Genomic DNA, 22,129 nt, shown 5'->3' on the forward strand with positions numbered 1-22,129 from the left:
CACGGCACCCATCTCGTTGATTGTATGCCTTAAGTTTAAGGCACTTAAGGCATACAATCAACGCGATGGAGCCGATTTTGTGTCAATCACCAGCTAATTTGCTGGTGAAAAACAAAATCGGGTTGATCGCGTCCATCGCGGCCCCTAATAAGTATTATTAATAACGCGATTTTCCCATAGGGAACAATGTAAAATTATTTTTAAAGTGAAAATCGAGTTAATCGCGTTGGTCTCGGGCCATTATAATGGCCCGCGATGCGATCAACCTGATTTTACATACAGATGTAGCGGGATTCATCTTTGCAGGTGATGGCGATGGCGTCGCCATCTGTATGCCGGAAGGGGACGCGCGCGCGTCCCCTTCCGACGGTGCTGCCCTCGGTCGCCCGGTGCCCACACCTGGCGACCGCACCCCCCGCAGCCTCCTCGGGTCCCCCCCAGCACTATCGAGCGGGAGGCGGACAGTATTGCGTCCGCCTCGCCGCCCGGATACTGAGACGCTCGTGCGTGGGGGACGCACGCGCATCTCAGTCAGATGGAGCGCCGTGTTGCTGGCGGTTCGCTAGCAAAGATAAAACCGGCCCCATCTGTAGGTGACAATGTGAAATGGGCCAATATGGCCCATTTCACATTGAATATGGTGAAAAAGTATGTTTAATGCCCCCCCCACCATTGTTACGCGTCCTCCGACCTTTTCATACCCCTACTATCCACGTCGGCGTGGAGTTGATTTTATATAGTGTAGCGAGTGCAGCGAGCCACCGAGCCTGAAGTGTGGCGAGCGCATGCGGATACCTGTGAGGCCCGCGTGGGGACGCGGATACCTGTGAAGGTATTGATTCCAATGTAAAAATCGGGTCGATCGCATCGCATGCGATTTGGTTGGCATGCAATGCGATCGACCCGATTTTTCCGACCCGATGGATACAATCAAAATTGGTGGCGCCGTGCTAGTAAACAAGTACCAAAGAGCATTGTGTCCCTCCTGGAGAGGGTCATGTTGGGAGGTATTCTACAGCATTCCAAGGTGCACATTGTCAGCATCTCCCATAATGTCATCTCAGCGGGCACCGCTGAACACAGTTTGCGGTCTTGTTGTTTACAAACTTCCAGCACTGGGCCTTCTCTCCGTTACAGGCCTCAGGCCTATCCACATGCACACTTCACATCACTTCAGTCTCTAACATGGGTGCGGCCATATTGGTTTGATTCACAGGAGTTCCTCAGCCAATCCTGAACTGGCCATTCTGACATCACTCCACTACAACCAATCCACTGCACTCTCTGCCTATAAATATGCTGAAGCTGGCCCAATTAAACAGTCAGTGCAATGATGTCCTTAGGGTAACATTGGGGCAGATGTATTAAGCTTTAACAAGAGATAAATGCAAGGGTGATAAGGAGAGATAAACGTCCAGCCAATCACCTTCTAACTGTCATGTTACAGGCTGTGTTTGAAAAAAGTCAATAAGGAGCTGACTGGCTGGATGTTTATCTCTCCTTATCACACTTGAATTTATCTCTTGTTAAGGCTTAATACATCTGCCCCAGTGTCTCCTGTTACCTCTGAGTCCTACCTGCTTTCCACAGCATCTGCGGCTTACCACCTTGCTGCAGCCTGACTCCCTCCAGTGTCCAAAATTGCCTTGGCTCTACCAAGTCCAGCACAAGCTTCATTGTTTCCAGTACCATCGATCATTTATTGTTCCTGCTTCCTTCACTGCCACCTTTTCTCTAGTATGGATATCATTAAAAAATATGTCCAGTGTCTGGAGGCTGGGCAACCTCAGATAAGCAGTACAGGGAATTATAGGCCCAGGACCGTAACTAGGTGTGTTCCAGCAGTGCCCTGCCTACAGCGCATCTGCACTGTGTTTATTTTTGTCTGTTTACCTTCCAACATGACCCATTCCATTAGGTACAAATTGATCTGCTCCTGTGCTTCCCTCTTAATGTATGATCGCCATAACCTGTGATGACACAGCTTTCTCATCAATCTACTAGTTCAGTGGTTCCCAACCTGGGGTACCAGTACCCCTGGGGGTACTCTGCAGACCAGTTGGGGGTACTTGAAAATAATATTGGTAATGGCGGACGATGAAAAGGTCTTTTGATGGCTGAAGAAGACCCATTGCCATGGAGACAAACCATGTTGTGTCATATGTCTGACCAGCAATCCACTGGGAGCTTCCCATGCTGCCCTCAGACATCAGCAGTCATCTGCCCAGCACTGACAAAGGTGGAAGAAGCAGCGGCATTAATCCAAGTGGTGTTAGCGGGAATCCTGTACACAACCAGTGTCTAGACACAGAAGGGCATGATTCCTTGCTGTATACTACTCCTCCACTCCTCCTTAATATAAGGACATGCATAAGGATCCGCTAAGTACTGTCCATATTTCAAAATGAGAGGAGGGGGTACTTATCAATGAAAAACCTAGTCATGGGGTACGAGAGAGAAAAAAGGTTGGGAACCACTGTACTAGTTCAACACATGATGGCAATCATACAGTTAGAGGGAAGTCCAGGAGCAGAGCATTTTGTACCTAATGAAATGGGTGTGTACACACTAGCTGATATCATACCTCCCCACATGAGCCACTCCAGGAGGGACACATTGCTCTGTTCCTGGACTTCCCACTGAATGTATGATTGCCGTCACCTGTGTTGAACCTGGTTAACTGATAAGAAAGGTGTTTTACTTTCAGCACAGGTGCTGGCAATCATAAATTAAGAGGGACATCCAGAAACAGAGCATTGTGTCCATCCTGGAGAGGGTCATGTTGGGAGGTATACACTAAGGGGTAAATTTACTTAGGGGATGTTGCCCATAGCAACCAATCAGATTCTACTGCTTATTATTTTAGAATTCTTTTAGCACCTTCTAGAAGATAACAGATATAATCTGTTTGGTTGCTATGGGCAACATCACATCTTCAAAAAAAACTCCCATATTAGTAAATTTACCCCTAACAGTCTAGGTTTTGGTGATATCCATGATTGAGCACAGATGGTTTAATAAAAATAATAGGTACTAATTACCTGTGCTCAAGTATGCCTTGAGGATCATAATTAGGAAATGATCCTATATGTGTATTAAGTGCCTAATTGTTTAGATGAATTAACTCTTTGGGCTGAATCCTATTAGGTGCTGATGATAGCACTGCCACTCATCCATTTTGCAGTGCACTCAAAGATATTTGTACACAGCCCTAGTGTTTCTGTGCACTGACAAATGGGCACATACTTAGGTACTTATAGAAGGTTGAGGGTTTCTGCCACATAGTCCCACCTATGTATGCCTGGAGATGTGGGACATAGGAGGATTAGGCAGAGGGCTCTTATGACGTGTTCTAGCAATTGAGAAACATGCAGTCCAGAACTCACGTGTATATACCTGCAAAATCCATATTATGTGTGGGTGGTCAGGGACAGATGCAGGTAGCGGATGATGACAGCTGACAGCACTTCTGTTTGTGAATGCGCTGGTGATGCTGATAGGCATTTTCCTTGCTGATCGCGCATATATTATGAGTTGTATGTACAGTATGTTTGGGCTATTACAAGTGGGACCTTTGGATGTGCCCAGCTTACTGCATCTGGCCCCGCTTCTATGATGTGATGCCATCACTGGACGGGGGGAGCAAGGGCCGCCCAGGATGCAGGAAACACGGTACCCTGCTATAACTCTGTGACTAATGTATATGACAAATGACTGTCATTTGCTGTATATACTACTGGTGTCAATCTGCATGTATCCTATAATAGTTGCAGAGTTGCATATTTGTGCCACGGTGGCTTTTAAAGTGTATTCAGATTGCACCTGCGGCTTGGGCAGCAATTACAGCCAAGTGCATCACCCATTTGTTTTGTATGGATCCATTTATTTGAAAAATATACAATACCTTTAACCCTGAGTAATATATTTTAATATGTTGTGTTACTTTTAACTTTAGATAATTATTGTGATACGTATCTGTGTTTGAGAAGCTTGTATAATGGCTTCATGTGCTTGAATAGAGCATCTATTTAACAAATATTTAAGGTTACTCTTTGGCCATTTTAAATATTGGTAATTGTGGCATTGCATGAGACAGGTGGACAGAGGACAACAATGGGGCTTATTTTATTCTTGGCAGTGTGCTTCCAGACATCACCCGCATTGCTTTTAATACAGTAGGGAAGGCAATCTTTGCCTTTAAGCAATGTGATAAAGTGTTCATCAATAAGAATTAGTTTGCCCCCAAAGTTAATCATACATGACACCTGCTTGCTCCTGTACAAATCATATATGAGATGAATAGATTTACTCTACAGTATATGATATAGTGAAGTCTGACTCACCTTGCCTGCAGCTACAGAGAGCAACATATTTGCAACATTTCTCTTATTTTCTATTATTTAGTCTGTGCTAATTCAATTTTTATTTCTTAATATAGATGGTTAATTGATTGATTCCTTCTGAAACGATACCATCGCTGTCCTCAATTCCCCACCAGGGGGCAGCACAGTACTGTTAACACAATCATTTTGAGCCATCCTAAATTGTATTTTGATTGAAGCTCCAGTGCGGTCAGAGGTCTAATTAGTATAAATGCAAATGCAAGTTAAATAGTGGAATTCTATTGATGAAGCCTGGTGGCATTAATTAACTTTTGATGTCAGTTCTGTGGTCATAATAATATTGAAAAAAGCGTTCAGGCAGCAAGAGACAAAGTACAAACAAAGACTGTAAATCTGAGAACAGAACTATGTAATAATCATATATTTGTGCAGACCTTGTCAATTGTTGCAAAGACGGTAAGATAGTAAGATATAGTGCAAAATCTAGCACACTATCTAGCTAGTTTCGAATAGCATGCTAGATAGTGCACTATATCTTACCGTGTGTACGCACTATCCGACGTACGATGCGCGCTACCGCTGGTCGTCTGGCAGGGAGCTGCTCGGGTGAACATGCAACCCAATCCTGTCTAGAAAGCATAAGATAGTATAGTGTAGTACAGCTGTGACGTCATATCGTATATGATATCTTATGCACATTGTATGTTATTTTAAGCACAAATCTTATGCTTTTGACCACTGGGACTTTGCTGGGAAATCTTATACAATATCATACGGAACATAAATCGTACCTTTACTTTACTAATGGTGAACGAATACCTGTATTGTGAAAATAATATAAATTGTGATACAATAATGGCTGTTATCAGTATTATATTATTGAAAAACTGATCGATAGTCAGAACTATACATTTTTGTCTTTAAAGCAGCACTGCCACCTATTAAATGTCGCAAGCTGGGATCCAACATTGTTTTACGCAAATGGCCAGCTGAGAAACCTCCAACTTACTCAGTTGGACCGCAAAAGTGAGTGAAGTCTGCAAGGCAACACATAGACCCCTCCTAGAAAATGCGATACTTATAAAATGGGCGATATCCCCCCATTTCTGGGAATGCAGTCCTCCCCTCGCCCCATCCCCTCCCACTCAATGTTGTTGCCAGTCAAGCAGGTAGTTACAAATGGGAAGTGTGGGTGAGATTGCAATGCCGTTTTGCCGTGTGCAGACTCAGATTCCCGATAATCATGAATCTGCGTCCGGCCCCAGGCCTGTGTTCAGGTCTGAATCATGCCCAACTGGAATCAAGTGACTTTTGTTTTTAAGATTAGTTATTTTGCTCACTCCTCCCCATGGCAGCCATTAAAAGTTTGGTAGTTGCTAAATCCTAATAGATCTTTCATGCCCAGCTGGAAGAGCAAGAACATTGGCTCACGCCCATGGAGAGGAGCAAGGCCTGGGGCCTTGCAGTGTCACTATCTACGTCACCACCTCTAGTAATCAGGTGGCGTGCAAAGCGGAGCGAGCAAAGTGAGCCTACAAGGGTCCTTTGGGCTTCCTACTTCTTACCTTGCTTCTCCCTGTGTTCAACCCTGTCACATGACAGGTCCTTTCTCCCACTAGGAAATAGACTGAACCTTAAACGTTTGTTAGCACAATAACATTGGCAGTTCTGTATTACAAACTAACAAAACCCCAGTAATGCAGCTTCAGGGATGAGCCATGAGGCCCAGCCAGTGGGAGATGTCACATTAGGAAAGCTGTTTTCCAGGATTGGACGCTGGCAGTGCAGTGTAAGCACATATTGCCATTTTACTATGATGCACATTTTGATTTTTTGAATAGTCTATTGTCTTTGTTTTTACACTGAACTGATGTAAGTGGTTTGTGAAGTCCACAGATAGGCTATGTTAAGTGAGGGCATAGTGACAGAATTAGGGTCTATGCGTTAATACACCTGTCTTCAGTCTGATCTTTTGTGGTGCTGCTGATTATAGTGATGCCTATGATACAAGTTGTATAGATAAGGGTGGTCTAGCCACAAAGAAGTGTACAATTTTGCTAAATTACCCTTACAAGTGCAAATAAGGATCTTAAATACTTAAGTTTAATAAAAATGATAATATTCTCCAAAATTGTGTATCCTCTGAAAAATTATATATATATAATTAAGGAACTCAAAAGTTTTATGAAGAATAGGAAACACAAAACTAGCCTTCCTATATTACAAAATAACTGGAGTACATACATTTTATGAATATTGAACTTTATAACCTCAATATTCTTTTATGCAAAAGACTGGATTAATGAACAAGTCACAAACATGAATGCATGGATATATATGGATAACTGGCAGTCAGGATGCCAGCATCCAGATGAAGAGAATGCCAACATGGGTCATTTGGGTGTTATTACCTTCCCCCTGCCCCCCCCCCCCTGACACTCCCTTCTAGTAGCTCCTCCCCTGTAGCCTGACTCTAAACCTCCCCGCTGCCTAACCCTAAGCCTCCACTTCTAAGTGCCTAACCCTAACATTCCCTCTCCCGTAGCCTAACCCTAAGTCCCCCCACTAGTGCCCTAACCAAACCCTCCAATCCGCCTAGTCAGCCCAGTTACTTACGGATCAGGATGCCGGCTTTTAGTATTCTGACGTTTGCATCCTAGTCTTTTCGAACGTCTGGCAATGTGGGATACCAGAGTCAGTATAAATGAACGACTGCATCCTAACCGCTGGGATGCTGACTGCATCCCCTCTAGACAATAGTTCCTGTCCAATAAGGGTGGCCGATACATCCAGTGCTCCCCAGTACTGAGGACTTGACAGTATCCCAGAGTGTACATACTTATGGTCAATACTGGATAGCGTGTGCTTTGCCATTACTGAGAATTGCCTCCTTCTCTAAGGCCCTGTATCCAATATCAATATATCTTTACTGCATTGAGCTCAACGTGGTCTATACAACAGAAAATAAGTGCCATTGTTGCCCACTGTCTATAAATACCATAAAGTGCAATCTGAATACCCAACAAACCTTAATTCTTCCTCTGATGGAGAACATGGAATTCTAGAAGGGATAAGCTGCTATCTTTCCCATACAGAAGGGGAGACAGAAATGCCATAAGATCGTTTACCAGTCTGGCAGCTAAAAAACAGTCACATCCAATCTTGCAAATTGTAAATTTACATTCATCTCTGTCATAACGTTCAGTAGATTTCCTGCGGGTTCAACACAATATACACATGGCTGTATATCTTCACATCATATACAGATCTGAGTAATCAACTAGACTTTATGCTACCAATATTGCCTAAAGCAATTTCCTATCTTATAAAGTAATTTGCATGTTATGCTTCATTACCAGTGAAACCCCCTCAGGATCTCCTGAATGACTGCTGTAAATCCAACAGAAGACTACAGTCATGTTAGAATGTTATACCTGCCTAAAACCCTACCAGCTGGTATGTAGAGGGGCATGTACTACAAGAAATACTGCAGGGTATTTTATTCCCCTTCCATAAGCCTTATTGTAATGGAATACCACATTCTTGTCAAACTGCCCTGCAGAGAGTCATCACTTTATCATAGCCTTTGGATAGGTAAAGATCTATACAACCTCACATCTTCTACCCCTTTATCCGGAATGGGCTATTCTCCAATCCCAAAAACAGAAGTGCAATTTACAGAGAGCAGCAGAACACCCTTATTGATCATCTCAGCAGCAGGAAGCAGATGTAAACCCCAGAACTGGATCCACAGCCATCGCCAAGCAATATGAAGAATGCTTTTTGAAGTTTATGATGGATTGGTTGGAAGCACCATTACATAAGGATCCCAAAGTCTGGTCGTTTTATACAGGTTTAATAAAGTTTTAGAAGTACATGTTTACAAATAGTCGGCTGATAGGCATCTCGATGTCTTCGTGAAGACCCATCAACATGGCATAGTGACTTCTTATGTTACACACAGTACATCTACTTCTCATGTCCACAAATATACCCATAACTAATGTAATGCATTTACTAATTAAATGTCATTTTATATCACAATAATAAATATTAAAATGGAAGAAGCATAGTTTAATATAATAATGCATGGGCTGATTTGTATGTGATATATATTATGTAAAATTAATACAATTTTGAACATGATGAAAAAATATAACACTGAACAATACCTTTTATTCAATGTTAAACAGCATCATTGTAAAAACAAAGTCGGTACTTGTGAATTATCTGGGCGCCCGATTTTCTTCATCGCACCTAAAAATCGCGTTGCATTGCATACAATCAGATTGCATGCGATGCGATTTGATGCGATTTGATGCGATTTTAATATGTGAAGGCACCCAGATGCCTGTTTCATATGTGAAATGGCCCCCTAGACCCCATTTTTAATTGTATACCCACCCTGATGGCTAAATGCCCCCCATTGTTAACGCCACCCCACTATCAACGCCAACCCGAAGCGTGGCGAGCGCAGCGAGTCCGCGAGGGGCGGCGGTACGCGTCCTCCGACTTTTTCATACCCCCACTATCCACGTCGGCGTGGAGTTGATTTTATACAGTGTGGCGAGCGCAGCGTGCCACCGAGCCCGAAGCGTGGCGAGGGGACGCGGATACCTGTGAAGCCCGCGAGGGGACGCGTATAGCTGTGAAGGTATCCACGTCCCCTCGCTGCGCTCGCCACACTATATGAAATCAACTCCATGCCGACGTGGATAGTGGGGGTATGAAAAGGTCGGAGGACGCGTACCGCCGCCCCACGCGGGCTTGCTGCGCTCGCCATGCTTCGGGTTGGCGTTGATAGTGGGGTGGCTTTAACAATGGAGGTCATATAGCCATCAGGGTGGGTATACAATTAAAAATGGGGTCTGGGGGGCCATTTCACATATGAAACAGGCATCTGGGTGCCTGTACATATTAAAATCGCATCAAATTGCATCGTATGCAATACAATAGCATACAATGCAACACGATTTTCTCTTCAAGGGAATTTCAAGGGAAATTGCGTCAAATCGCATCAAATCGCATGCTTAGGGTACTGGCATACAATTTCAACATCGGGCGCCCAGATAATTCACAAGTACCAAAAAGTCTAACAAAGAAATTTAAATTAAATTAATGTTAAAATACATAAAACCATTCCATTATATCTGACATTGAGCATCAAGATAAACCACATTGAGATGTAGCAGTATTTTCTCTGGTGCTTTTAGTGATTTTTCCTTTATTTCAGATCTGAAGATAGTTGGTTCTAGATCCTGGAAAACTGCCAGGATCAAGTAAACAGTGTTGTGTTTTGCTAGATTCTATCAAGTTTTTTCCTTGTGTTTAAAAGCGTGTGGTCAAAGGATTACATCCCTGATCCCAGGCCAAAACATGGATACGGGGCCTAGCTGCTACAGCTTGTGCATTGTTTATTACAGATCCTCAATACGCTGTAGGAAGTAAGTACCCATTATGAGTGAAGAAAAACAACAATTAGCCCGAAGGCTAGAATAGAAGCGCTGGTAATATGTATCCAAGATCCCTTGTTGCTATACACGTTTGCAGCCCCTTGTTAGAGGGTGTGTACCTCAAACAAAGCAGGGAATAGGTAAAGCTCATGCAGTTTGCACCAACAGGAGCTTCCAAGGGGCGCAGTTGTGTTCTAGCACAATAATGAGTCAGTTAATTCAAAAATCAATATTTTTTATTTAAAAAAAAAATATATAATAACAATATCCAAAAAACGAAGTGCACTTCAATATTAAAACAAGACAATACAAGACTTAAAACATAGAAACAAACAGAGGCTGCTAAGATTCTATATCCAATATGAGGCTTAAATTAATCTAGCATCCTTTATAAGAACAAGCATCTGCAGCATATACATAGTTACCAGTCCCGTAGTAATGAGAATGCCTGCTGTTAAGGGAACTCCAATCTCCTTATATGGACAGTCCAACCTCTGATTCGATGGAGGTATTCCCCTGATGCGTTTCTCCGCCTAAACAGACATCAGCGGCTTCCTCAGTTGTGGGAGGAAGCCGCTGATGTCTGTTTAGGCGGAGAAACGCGTTTTGTTGCTGTGCCAGAAACCCTGCACCTGCATGTGTACCTGCACCCAGAGATTGCTGTGAGAATTGCCGGAGAAAAGCCCTGTAACAGAGAAAAGGGAAAAACGGCCACTGCTGGATATCTGAGGAATCCCCTCCTTATCCCCCTTACATCAGGGGAATACCTCCATCGAATCAGAGGTTGGACTGTCCATATAAGGAGATTGGAGTTCCCTTAACAGCAGGCATTCTCATTACTACGGGACTGGTAACTATGTATATGCTGCAGATGCTTGTTCTTATAAAGGATGCCAGATTAATTTAAGCCTCATATTGGATATAGAATCTTAGCAGCCTCTGTTTGTTTCTATGTTGTAAGTCTTGTATTGTCTTGTTTTAATATTGAAGTGCACTTCGTTTTTTGGATATTGTTATTATATATTTATTTTAAAAATAAAAAATATTGATTTTTGAATTAACTGACTCATTATTGTGCTAGAACACAACTGCGCCCCTTGGAAGCTCCTGTTGGTGCAAACTGCATGAGCTTTACCTATTCCCCATTATGAGTGAACGCTGACTTGATGACTGGAACATAGATGTGGAGGGCAGCAAGTACCAATAATGTGCCAATATGTTTCATCCTACAGAACACCAGACTTTTCAAAGATGTCAGCGTGCCCAAGTAAACCTCTGATATATAGCTGTGTGATTAATCAATACTTAAAAGCAATATATAGTATAATATTTATTAAAACCTATAAAAAGGTATAAAACTGGCCATCGATCTTATGTGTTATTAGAACCATTTTTCAGGAGGGGGCGGAACGGGACATATCGCTTCCGTGCTCCGGGCGCCATAGCTTAATGCATTACAAATGGACCTCTAGAGGACAGGTAAAGAAAACGTCTAAAACTGTTCAACAGAATATTTCCCTCATTCTATGCCTGCCTGCAAATCATTGAAAATGTTCCCAATAAATTGTATTCCAAATGGGATAGCGCTAATACTTTATATGTGTTTTGTGAGGAATTCCCCTTGAATTATTGTTTCACATATACTTATTTCTTATAACACGTACAATAAGTGTACCACAATTAAATACAGTTGTTGTGAACGATCTATAAATACCAATAAGGTACCAAACCTTTGTTCTCCCTCTGATGGAGAACATGGAATTCCAGGAAGGATAAGCTGCTATCTTTCCTATACATGGACAAGGGGAGACAGAATGCCATTAGATCTTTTACAGTCTAGCAGCTAAAAAACAGTCACATCCAATCGTGCAAACTGTAAATATACATTCATTCATAGTATCTTTCCTGCGGGCTCAATACATCATACACATGGCTGTATATCTTCACAACAGTTACAGATCTGAGTAGTCAACTACTCTTTATAAAGACATTTGCATTTTACACTTCACTACCAGTGACAAACCCAGGGATCTCTAAATGGCTGCAATAAATCCCACAGGTGACTGCAGTCATGTCAGCATTGTCATACTTGCAAAAAACCATAACAGCTGGTTTGTAAAGGTGTATGTACTACAAGATGTAGTAGCAGTGCCGTCTTTCCCATTGGGCACGATGGGCAGTTGCCCGGGGGCCCTAGGACCTAGGGGCCCCCGGCCCAGCCCAATGGGAAAGATGGTGGCCGGGGTCCGGGAATCCGCTCACCCTCGCTGGGGGATCCGGGCAGGGGGATCAGGGCGGTGGCGGTAGCTAGAAGCCTGATTCGGCGAAGCTCTATTTGCCGGCGGGGCGGGAAGCGCTGTTGCATTTGAATAGACTGGCCGGACGCTGATTGGCTGAATTCAGAAAATCAGCATCCGGCCAGTCTTTGAAAAGGCAACAGCGCTTCCCACCCCGCCGGCAAATAGCGCTTCACCTCCTAGCTAGCAGTGAATTTAATTTCGGGGGTCCGTGTGCCGGGGTTCTGATCACCCTCACTGGGTGATCCGGCAGGGGGATAAGGGCATCGGTGGCGGTAGCTTGGAGCCCGAAGCGGCGAAGCGCTATTTGCCGGCAGGGGGGGCGAGAAGCGCTGCTGCATTTAAAATGACTGGCTGAATGCTGATTGGCTGAATTCAGCCAATCAGCATCCGGCCAGTCTTTTCAAATTCAACAGCGCTTCCCGCCCCCGCCGACAAATAGTGCTTCGCCGCTTCGGGCTCCTAGCTACCGCCACCGCCGCCCTGATCCCCTTCCCCAGCGAGGATGGTCGGATCCCCGCCACCCGGCCACCATCTTTCCCATTAGCGCTATTTGCCGGTGGGGCGGGAAGCGCTGCTGCATTTGAAAAGACTGGCCGAACGCTGATTGGCTGAATTCAGCCAATCAGCGTCTGGCCAGTCTTTTCAAATGCAACAGCGCTTCCCGCCCCGCCAGTTAATAGCGCTTTGCCACTTCAGGGCAGGCTCCTAGCTACCGCCGCTGCCCTGATCCCGCTGCCCGGATCCCCCAGCGAAGATGATCGGATCCCCGGCCGCCGGAAGCTGACTGGCTGCCGCACGGAGCCAGAGAGGTGAGGGTTGGGGAGGTGACTGTGGGCTCCTGGGCAAACTAATTTGGGGGGGGGGGGGTGGGGGGTTCCAGTGAACTAGGTTGCCCAGGGGCCCTTCCTAATGTTAAGACGGCCCTGTGTAGTAGTGCAGGGGATATCTCTCTCCCTCCATAAGACATATAATAGAATACAATGGCGTACTTGTCTAATTGCCCTTAGCGTACCTGTGGAGAGGCGTCACATTATCATTGCCTTTCCTTATAAAATTAGAAAGGCAAACAAATGTGCTGAGATCCGGAAGCCAACCACAGAGAGGTGTAATCCGGGCATGCCATGGGTATGAGGAGCATGTTCAAGGCCTTCATCTGGATGGATTTAGACGATAACTTCAGATGACACTAGGCAGCCACCTCCTGGGTCTGTTGGAAGAGCTGTTCAAGTAATGCTAATTGCGCATCCAAACCAGAGCAATGCCATTACCTCAGCTAATTACAGTACATATAACAATCAGCTGGTATGAATCCAGATTTCTTCACAAAGACACATCAACATGATATGGTGACTTTTTATGTTACATATGGGGGCAGTATGGATGGTGTAATGGTTAGCATTACTGCCTCACAGCACTGCATATTCTCCCCATGCTTGAGTGGGTTTACTCCAGGTACTTTGGTTTCCTTCCACAATCCAAAAAAATAGTCGTAGGCTAATTGCCCCCCCCCCCCCCCTCCCACACAAAAAAAATTAACCCTAAAATGTCTGTGTGTGCGTGTACACATAGTAGGGAATATAGATAGTGAGCTCCACTGGAGCAGGGACTGATGTGAATGTTCAACAATACTTTGTAAAGCGCTTTATAAGAAACTTAATAAATAAAACATACTCATAATCATATTGATATTATTAATTTTGACAGAAATGATTTCGCCAAATATACCCAATACTAATAATGCCATTATTTTACTAAGGAAATGTAATTCTATGCTACAAAATTAAAATAGTGTTAGTAGTAGCATTGTGAAGGTTTCTGTCCTATGAATTTAAAACTCCCAAGAAAATATCTGTTTTAACCTCAAAGAAGGTTAATCGGTTCTAATACCTGCATGGGTGTGATAAAAGCTTGTCAGCCAGAGCAGAAACTGTCTCAATTGCCTGGGGAGCACGCTGCCTGCTTACAGGGATAGACAACATTACTACCTATAGTGAGTGCTGTGTTATACTGCTGTTTTGGTGAGTTGGACAGCAAGTCCTCCTAACACATAGACAGGGAAACTGTGTGTATCATTAGCCCCAGCCAGACTAGGATTAATATTTGTGATTTGTTTTTACATTTGCTGCAAATAAAATTAACTGCGATCATTTGTACAAAATATCCTGGACTGGTGTTTTAGCGGCTATCTGAGCTGCTAAAAATCTAAAACATTATACAATACCTGTACTCAATGTGAAACAACATTGTAGCATACGTGCTCCTGGCACCATAGCTTCATGCTACACCTCTGCATACCTCCCAACTGTCCCTATATGGAGACTGTCGGGAAGGCGGGAAGGGGGGTCATTTAGTAGGAGTCGGTAAACTGCGCTGCTCTGTGATTGTCCATCACATCCGTCTGTGCTTGGTGATTGTTGAAGAGATGGCTGTGCACGGCAGTGGAGGGAGGTAGGGCAGAGAGGGAGCTGGGGGCAACTGATAGAAATGATAAAAACTGGGTGGCGGCATTAGGACACACCCCCTTTACCTGAGACCATGCCCACCCACTCCTTAGCTCTGCTCCTTTTAGGATGGCTGCACCTTTAGGAAGGCGGGCAGGACCAGATTTGGGGATTAACAAAGTTGAGAGGTATGCACCTCTGTATATATTAATTGTGCCTCAAACTTGATTATTGCCTCTACTATTATTAGTGTTTTGGAAGCCCTTTGGATTTAAAACCATTTAGATTTTCTTCTGTGCCCAAAAAATATTTGAGACACTGTTGCAAAACCGCTCGCCCACGGCATTGAATATATGCCATAAATGACTCTTTCTTTGGGGCAGTTAATGAGAACACCAGTTTGCAGCTGTTACTTACCCTTTACTGTCTATTATGTTCAAGCATTTACATTGGCTATGAGATAATATATGAGGAAACATAAAGGGCAGCTTGTAAACATTACCTATGGGAATCTGCTGTAGATGTAAAAAAAAAAAAGTTTAAAACCGTCCAGTAGAGCATTTGACTCATTTCACAGGTTTTGACGTTGGAATTTCCCTTATAAATTTTACTCCAAGTGGACTAGCGCTAGTACTGTATCTCTGTTATGTGTGAGACTCCCATGTAATTATTGTTCCACATGTACGTCTTCCTTATTATACCCCAAATGCGCAACAGAGCACAATTAAATGATTTTGCCATACTATATTTATTGCAAAATGTGCAATGGTATGGATGTACACAGGGCTATTTTTCAGCAGGCTCCAGCTGAGGCCCTTATTCTAGTTCACTCTTTCTGACAAAATATTTCTTACGCTGCCCATACACGGTCCGTTTAACGGATCCGTTTGGGACTTAAACAGCACACATCGGATCGGATCGCATCCCTTGTGCATGCATTGTGCATGCACTGCGATCCGATACGATGTGTACCTAGTACAAAAAGTATGTGCAGCACATACTTTTTGTACCGTACTATGTGATGCGCGGGAGCGCGCATCGCATAGTACAGAACGGATGCCGTCGAACGGCTCCGTGTATGGGCAGCTTTAGATGGACAAAACCATGTGCACTGTAGGTGAGGCAGGTGTAAAACCCCACCCAAATCTAATTATCTCTGCACAAGTAACACCTGCCTCACCTGCAGTGCACATGGTTTTGTCCATCTAATGGTGTGTACACACGTTAGATGTGCCTTAAGATCCTATCCACGATCTGATCAGATAGGATCGTGGATAGGATCTTAAGGCACATCCGATTTGCATCCTATCTTGACTATATAGTGCAGATCTGTACTATATAGACAAGACAGCCAAGACTTTCTGGCTTCCGATACGTGAACACACATCGGGATCGGATCGGGTTAAAACCCTTGCGATCTGCATCCGATGTCGATCCGATGTTGACTATATCGTCAACATCGGAAAGGAAATCGGACCGTGTGTACACAGCATAAGAAATATTTTGTCAGAAAGAGTGAACTAGAATAAGGGCCTCAGTTCCTTCTGGAGCCTGCTGAAAAATAGCCCTGTGTATATCCATACCACTTTCCTACATAGCTACAAGTCGTGGGCATGTAGTAGCACTTACACCAACCATGAGCCTAGGTAAGTCTTACGTCCTGTGCGATGGCCGGGTCAATGGCCTTCTTATAGTGCCACTTAAAATATACATCGGTGGAAATTATCCACAGTCGGTGGGCGTACCAATAAGATGCAAATCAGCAACCCCAACCTTTGTTATCTCAGCTCTAGTAAGGTATGTGTGTCCAAAGATAAACCATTGGTCTGGCCATTGAACATGGGCAATAGTGTCAGTGCAACTGTTTCTTAAGGCACAATTGCTGACACTGACACACCAATATCATGCTAGTGATTTATATCCATTAACCCCCTATACCACCTGTTGCCTCCCATAAATGCCCATCAGTATGCTAATGCAGTGTGTCTTGGACCCATGCACACATGTAAGACAAGTGCCCAAAGCATCACTGGCATCCATCTCAGAATCACCCGAACATTGTCAAATAGCCATTCTGTGCAATGGTTTAAAAGCAGAGCTCACAGATGATGTCTACAGATCTTTGCACCTTTGTCTCTGACTTATTCCACTCCAAAATTAGATTTATTGTATATTTTAAATAAAAATAACCTATCTCTACATTATTTTATTCATATAGATCATTTATATTATAAAATAAATGTGCAGCAGCAGTGCCTATAAGAACAATCACAAAGAGCTCTGGCTAGGCATGAGGCTGACCCGTCTAATCGGACCTGCTGGCAGCCACATGTGATTTGGATGCTTTTCGCCGCAATCACATGAAAAGAGCCCAGGTTGCGTATGAGTTGCACTAGGGTATGGGCGCCTTAAGCCTTCGAGAGAGATAAAGTGGACAAAGATAAACTACCAGCCAATCAGGTCCTAACTGCCATGTTACAGGGTTGTGTTAGAAAATTTACAATAAGTATCTAGTTTGGCTAGCAATTTATCTCGGTACTTGTTTCCTAGAACGGCCACAATCGTGAGTGATCGTGGCTCTTAATTAAGGGACACGATCCTCACGATGTGGCCGATTTTTTACAATTTTTTCCATTTGATTGACAGAAATCGGGTCAATCGGTCGGTCGCGACCAATTAAAATCGGCCGCGATGCGACCGACCGATTGACCCGATTTTTCCATAGACTTCAATGTTAAAAAATCTTTTAACATTGAAATCGGTCGGTCTTGTGCCATTATAATGGCACAAGATGAGATGGACTTGATTAAGTCCATCTCACATAGGGAAAAATGATAAAAAAGGTGAAATGGGCCAATATGACCCATTTCACATTTTTTATGTGCCCGCCATGACCCCACGATAGACGTGAACCCGAAGCGTGGCGAGCGCAGCGAGCCCGCGAGGGGCGGCGGTGCGCGTCCTCCGACCTTTTCATTTCCCTACTATCCACTAGGGCGTGGAGTGAGAATATAATAGTGTGGCGAGCGCAGCGAGCCACCGAGCCCGAAGCGTGGCGAGCGCAGCGAGCCCCGCGAGGGGACGCGTATACCTGTGAAGTTAGACGCGTCCCCTCGCGGGGCTCGCTGCGCTCGCCACGCTTCGGGCTCGGTGGCTCGCTGCGCTCGCCACACTATTATATTCTCACTCCACGCCCTAGTGGATAGTAGGGGAATGAAAAGGTCGGAGGACGCGCACCGCCGCCCCTCGCGGGCTCGCTGCGCTCGCCACGCTTCGGGTTCACGTCTATCGTGGGGTCTAGCACACTTATTAACATTTGGGGGGGCAATTTAAACAAATCTGGTGTAAAAAAAAAAAAAATCGGGTGAAAAATCGGCAGATCGGATCGGTCGCATCGTATGCGACCAAATCGCATGCGATGCGACCGATCCGATTTTTTATCTTACGACCACAACGATCTAAATCGTTGTGGCCGTTCTAGGAAACAAGTACCTTTATCTCTGTCCTCTTCATTGCTCTCCAAGAGTGGGTATCTAATTACCCCCGATTAAGCATTGGGAGGGTAAAACGTCTATTTGTACTTCTACACATGCGCTGCTTTTTAAATGCTGCTCTTTGTAATGTGAAACCACTAGCATACAGAAGGTTTTCACATGTAATTAATCCAATATCTTAGTTGAGATGGTGATTGACTATAGGAAAAAACCAAATGCACTAGTCCCGCTAACGATAGCCAACGCAGTGGTTTCGCGTGTTGAATCCTTCAAATTCCTATTGACAAACATGTCCAGCGACCTAAGATGGGGATTAAACATAACCACAAACATCAAAAAGGCCCAACATCACCTGTTCTTCCTGAGGCAACTCAACATCCCACAGGAGCTGCTGTGCGTATTCTACACCGCCATCGTGGTGAGAAGGAAACGCGCTGAGAAGATCGCGAAGGACAAGCTGCATCCCGGTCACAACCTGTTCGACATCCTACCATCCAGAAGACAGCTCAGGTCCATCCCCGTCAAAACGTCCAGATCCGCAAGAAGCTTCTTTCCGTTAGCCGTCCATCACCTGAACAATCCAATCAAAGCGAATGCCATCCCAATATCAACAGCCAAACAACGTGTCCCTACTTGGCGACCTGACCACCATAGTCGTAGCTAGAAATGGAATGCATGTAATGTCTTATGTAATGTATGTAATGTCTCCCCCCCCCCCCTTTCATCCCTGTTTGATGCTACACTGTAATCCACAAAAAATTCCTAGTGTGCGCAAGCATACATTGCCAATAAAGTTGATTCGATTTGATGATTCGAAGTATATCATAGCCTTGAATGTGTTACTTACAGTATGTAAGTTAAAGATTTTTTTTTATATTGGCAGTTGTATAATTTATATGAATTTAACCCCTTCCCGACATTTGACGTACATTTACGTCATGGTCGGGAAGCACTTCCCGACACATGGCGTAAATGTACGTCATGGATTTAAACTGTCACCGCGTCTATAGACGCGGTGACAGTTTCAACATGTCTGCTGTCCCTGACAGCAGACATGTCCGTGCATGCCCAGGGGGGGCTGCGATGCCGCCCCCCCGTCGGCGATCGCTGTGATTGGCTGTTCAGTGTGAACAGCCATTCACAGCGTTTTCCTGTGTCACCGGCGAATAACGTTCGCCGGTGACACGGGATCAGAGGTGATTGGTGCTGTAAAGTACAGCACCAATCACCGCGGGGTGTAAGGGTGACACTGGTGTCACCCCACCTCACCCCGCCCGCCCCCAAAGGCCGTGATTGGTTCGTCGGACCGACGGACCAATCACAGCCAAGGAGGGGGATTTAAACTAACGGTGACTGCACTGCAGACGCCATTCCGGTCTGGAATAGCGTGCAGTGCGGTCACCGTACCCCCCTGCCGCCATACTGACCAGAACCTTGCTCCATACTTGCTCCATACTTACCTGATCGCTGCTTCATCACTGCTTCCTGGATCCTGTTGCTACTTGTGCCTTCCTGTGAAATTGTGCTGCTGCAGTGTACTAGCTAGATAGAGAGATAGAGAGATAGAGAGATAGAGAGAGATAGAGAGAGATAGAGAGAGATAGAGAGAGATAGAGAGAGATAGAGAGAGATAGAGAGAGAGATAGTGTCAGAGAGTGCTATATTTTGTGCTGCTGCAGTGTGATATAGTTATAGATAGAGAGAGAGATAGAGAGAGAGAGATAGATAGAGAGGCCTAGTGACAGAGTGCTATATTTTGTGCTGCTGCAGTGTGATAGTTATAGAGAGATAGAGAGAGATAGAGAGAGAGAGATAGAGAGAGATAGTGACAGATTGTGCTATATATTTTTTATATAACTGACTGCTGCCCCCTCCTTTTGTGCTGATCAGTATAAATTAACTGATCAGCAACTTTTTGGGGGCGCAGGTTTTTTTTTATATATAGATATACCTGTCAGTGCTGCTGCTGCAGTGTCATAGAGTGATAGATAGTGAGAGATAGAGAGATAGAGAGAGATAGTGACAGAGAGTGATAGAGAGTGCTAAATTTTGTGTCTGCTGCCCCCGCCTTTTGTGCTGATCACTATATCTGAGGTGATCAGCAACTTTTTTGGGGGTACAGAGGTTTTTTTTTTTTTATATATACCTGTCAGTTGCACCAAAGGTTGTGCACCTGCTGCACCTCACTGGTAATCAGTGTCGCATCACTGATCACCTTTTTTTTTTGTGTGTGTGCTGTGGGGTCTTTTTTTAATTTTTTTTTTACACACACTGTGATTTTGTGGGTGTCCTGTGGCCGCTGTGCGCTGATCAGTGACGTACATCACTGATCATCTTTTTCGGCACAGGGTTGATCTATTTTTTTTTTTTTTTTGATCAAATTCCTGTTGCCTTTGAGCGCTGTTCAGTGACAGACGTTACTGACCAACATCTGTGCTCAATTTTTGGCGCAGGACCTTTTTTTTTTTTTTTAACCCCTTAAATTTTTTATTTTTAACCCCTTCATTTTTTTTTTTTTTATTGGTATAAAGTATTTTTTTTTTTCTGCACCACATACACACTACACACTACATACCCCCCGGATTGAAATAAAGTTTGTACCCCCCCCTACACTATACACGTGTTGAAACATTTCACTACCAGTAACACAAAAATAAAAATGGCATCCCAAATGTCCTCCCAAATGTCCTCCCAAATGTCCTCCCAAATGTCCTCCCAGTCATCCAGGAGAATGTATTCAGTGGAGGAGGCATATGCCATGCTTGCTTCTGACTCTGACACAGCCAGTGATGCAAGCGGGGAATTTGAAGGATTCGCCTTAAGCTCCTCTTCCTCCTCTGGTGATGAGGGACCCCCTCAAAGACGCCCCCGTAGAGCAGCTGAGACCCCCCCCCCAATAATTGAATAATTGATCTCGTATGGACCCCACCACCAGACAATTTTGAGCCCCAGGTTCCTGAGTTTTTGGCCATGCCAGGAATCCAATTTGATTCCACAGGTCTCAGAGAAATTGACTTTTTCAAATTATTTTTCTCTGATGATTTTATAAATTTAATGGTGGACCAAACTAATTTATATGCCCAGCAGTTTATTGCTCAAAACCCCACGTCATCATTTGCTAGGTGGACCCCTGTAGATGCAGTAGAGATGATGACGTTTTGGGGTCTGGTGTTTCATATGGGCATAGTAAAAAAGCCAGAAATTAGGCAATATTGGAGTACAGATGTTCTGTACAGTACTCCATTTTACCGTATGGCCATGACCCGGACTCGATTTGAGACAATTCTTAAATTTATACATTACACCGATAATGCACAGTGCCCACCCAGAGATGATCCCACCTTTGACCGGCTATTCAAAGTCAGGCCGGTCATTGATCATTTCAGTGCCAAATTTGAAGAGGTGTACATCCCTGAAAAATTTATTTGTATCGACGAGTCCCTTATACATTTTAAAGGAAGGGTTAAATTCCGCCAGTACCTTCCCAGTAAGAGGGCAAGGTATGGCATAAAAATGTATAAACTGTGTGAAAGCACCTCAGGGTACACCCACAGGTTTAGGGTTTATGAAGGGAAGGATTCAAGAATTGAACCGCCAGAATGCCCCCCCTCCCTCGTAGGTGTTAGTGGGAAAATTGTCTGGGATTTAGTGCACCCCTTCCTGGATAAAGGTTATCACCTCTATGTGGATAACTTTTACACCAGCATCCCCCTGTTTAAGGCCCTTGGTTCAAGAGGTACAGCAGCTTGCGGTACTGTGCGCAAGAACCAAAGAGGCCTCCCAAAAACGCACATTGCCCAAGTAATGAGAAGGGGTGAAAGCAGGGGAATATGCAACGAAAATATGTTGTTGGTCAAATATAAGGACAAGAGGGATGTCCTTATACTGACAACAATTCACGGAGACAGTACCACCTCCATCCCTGTACGAGGTACCAGTACCCACACCTCCAAACCTAATTGTATCCTGGATTACAATAGGTACATGGGCGGAGTTGATCTTTCAGATCAGGTACTGAAGCCGTACAGTGCCCTGCGGAAAACAAAAATCTGGTACAAGAAGGTGGCCGTGTATATCATCCAGATGGCCCTGTATAAC

This window comes from Crinia signifera, chromosome 1 (assembly GCF_055691185.1).
Source record: "Crinia signifera chromosome 1, ASM5569118v1, whole genome shotgun sequence".
Lineage (NCBI taxonomy): Eukaryota > Metazoa > Chordata > Amphibia > Anura > Myobatrachidae > Crinia > Crinia signifera.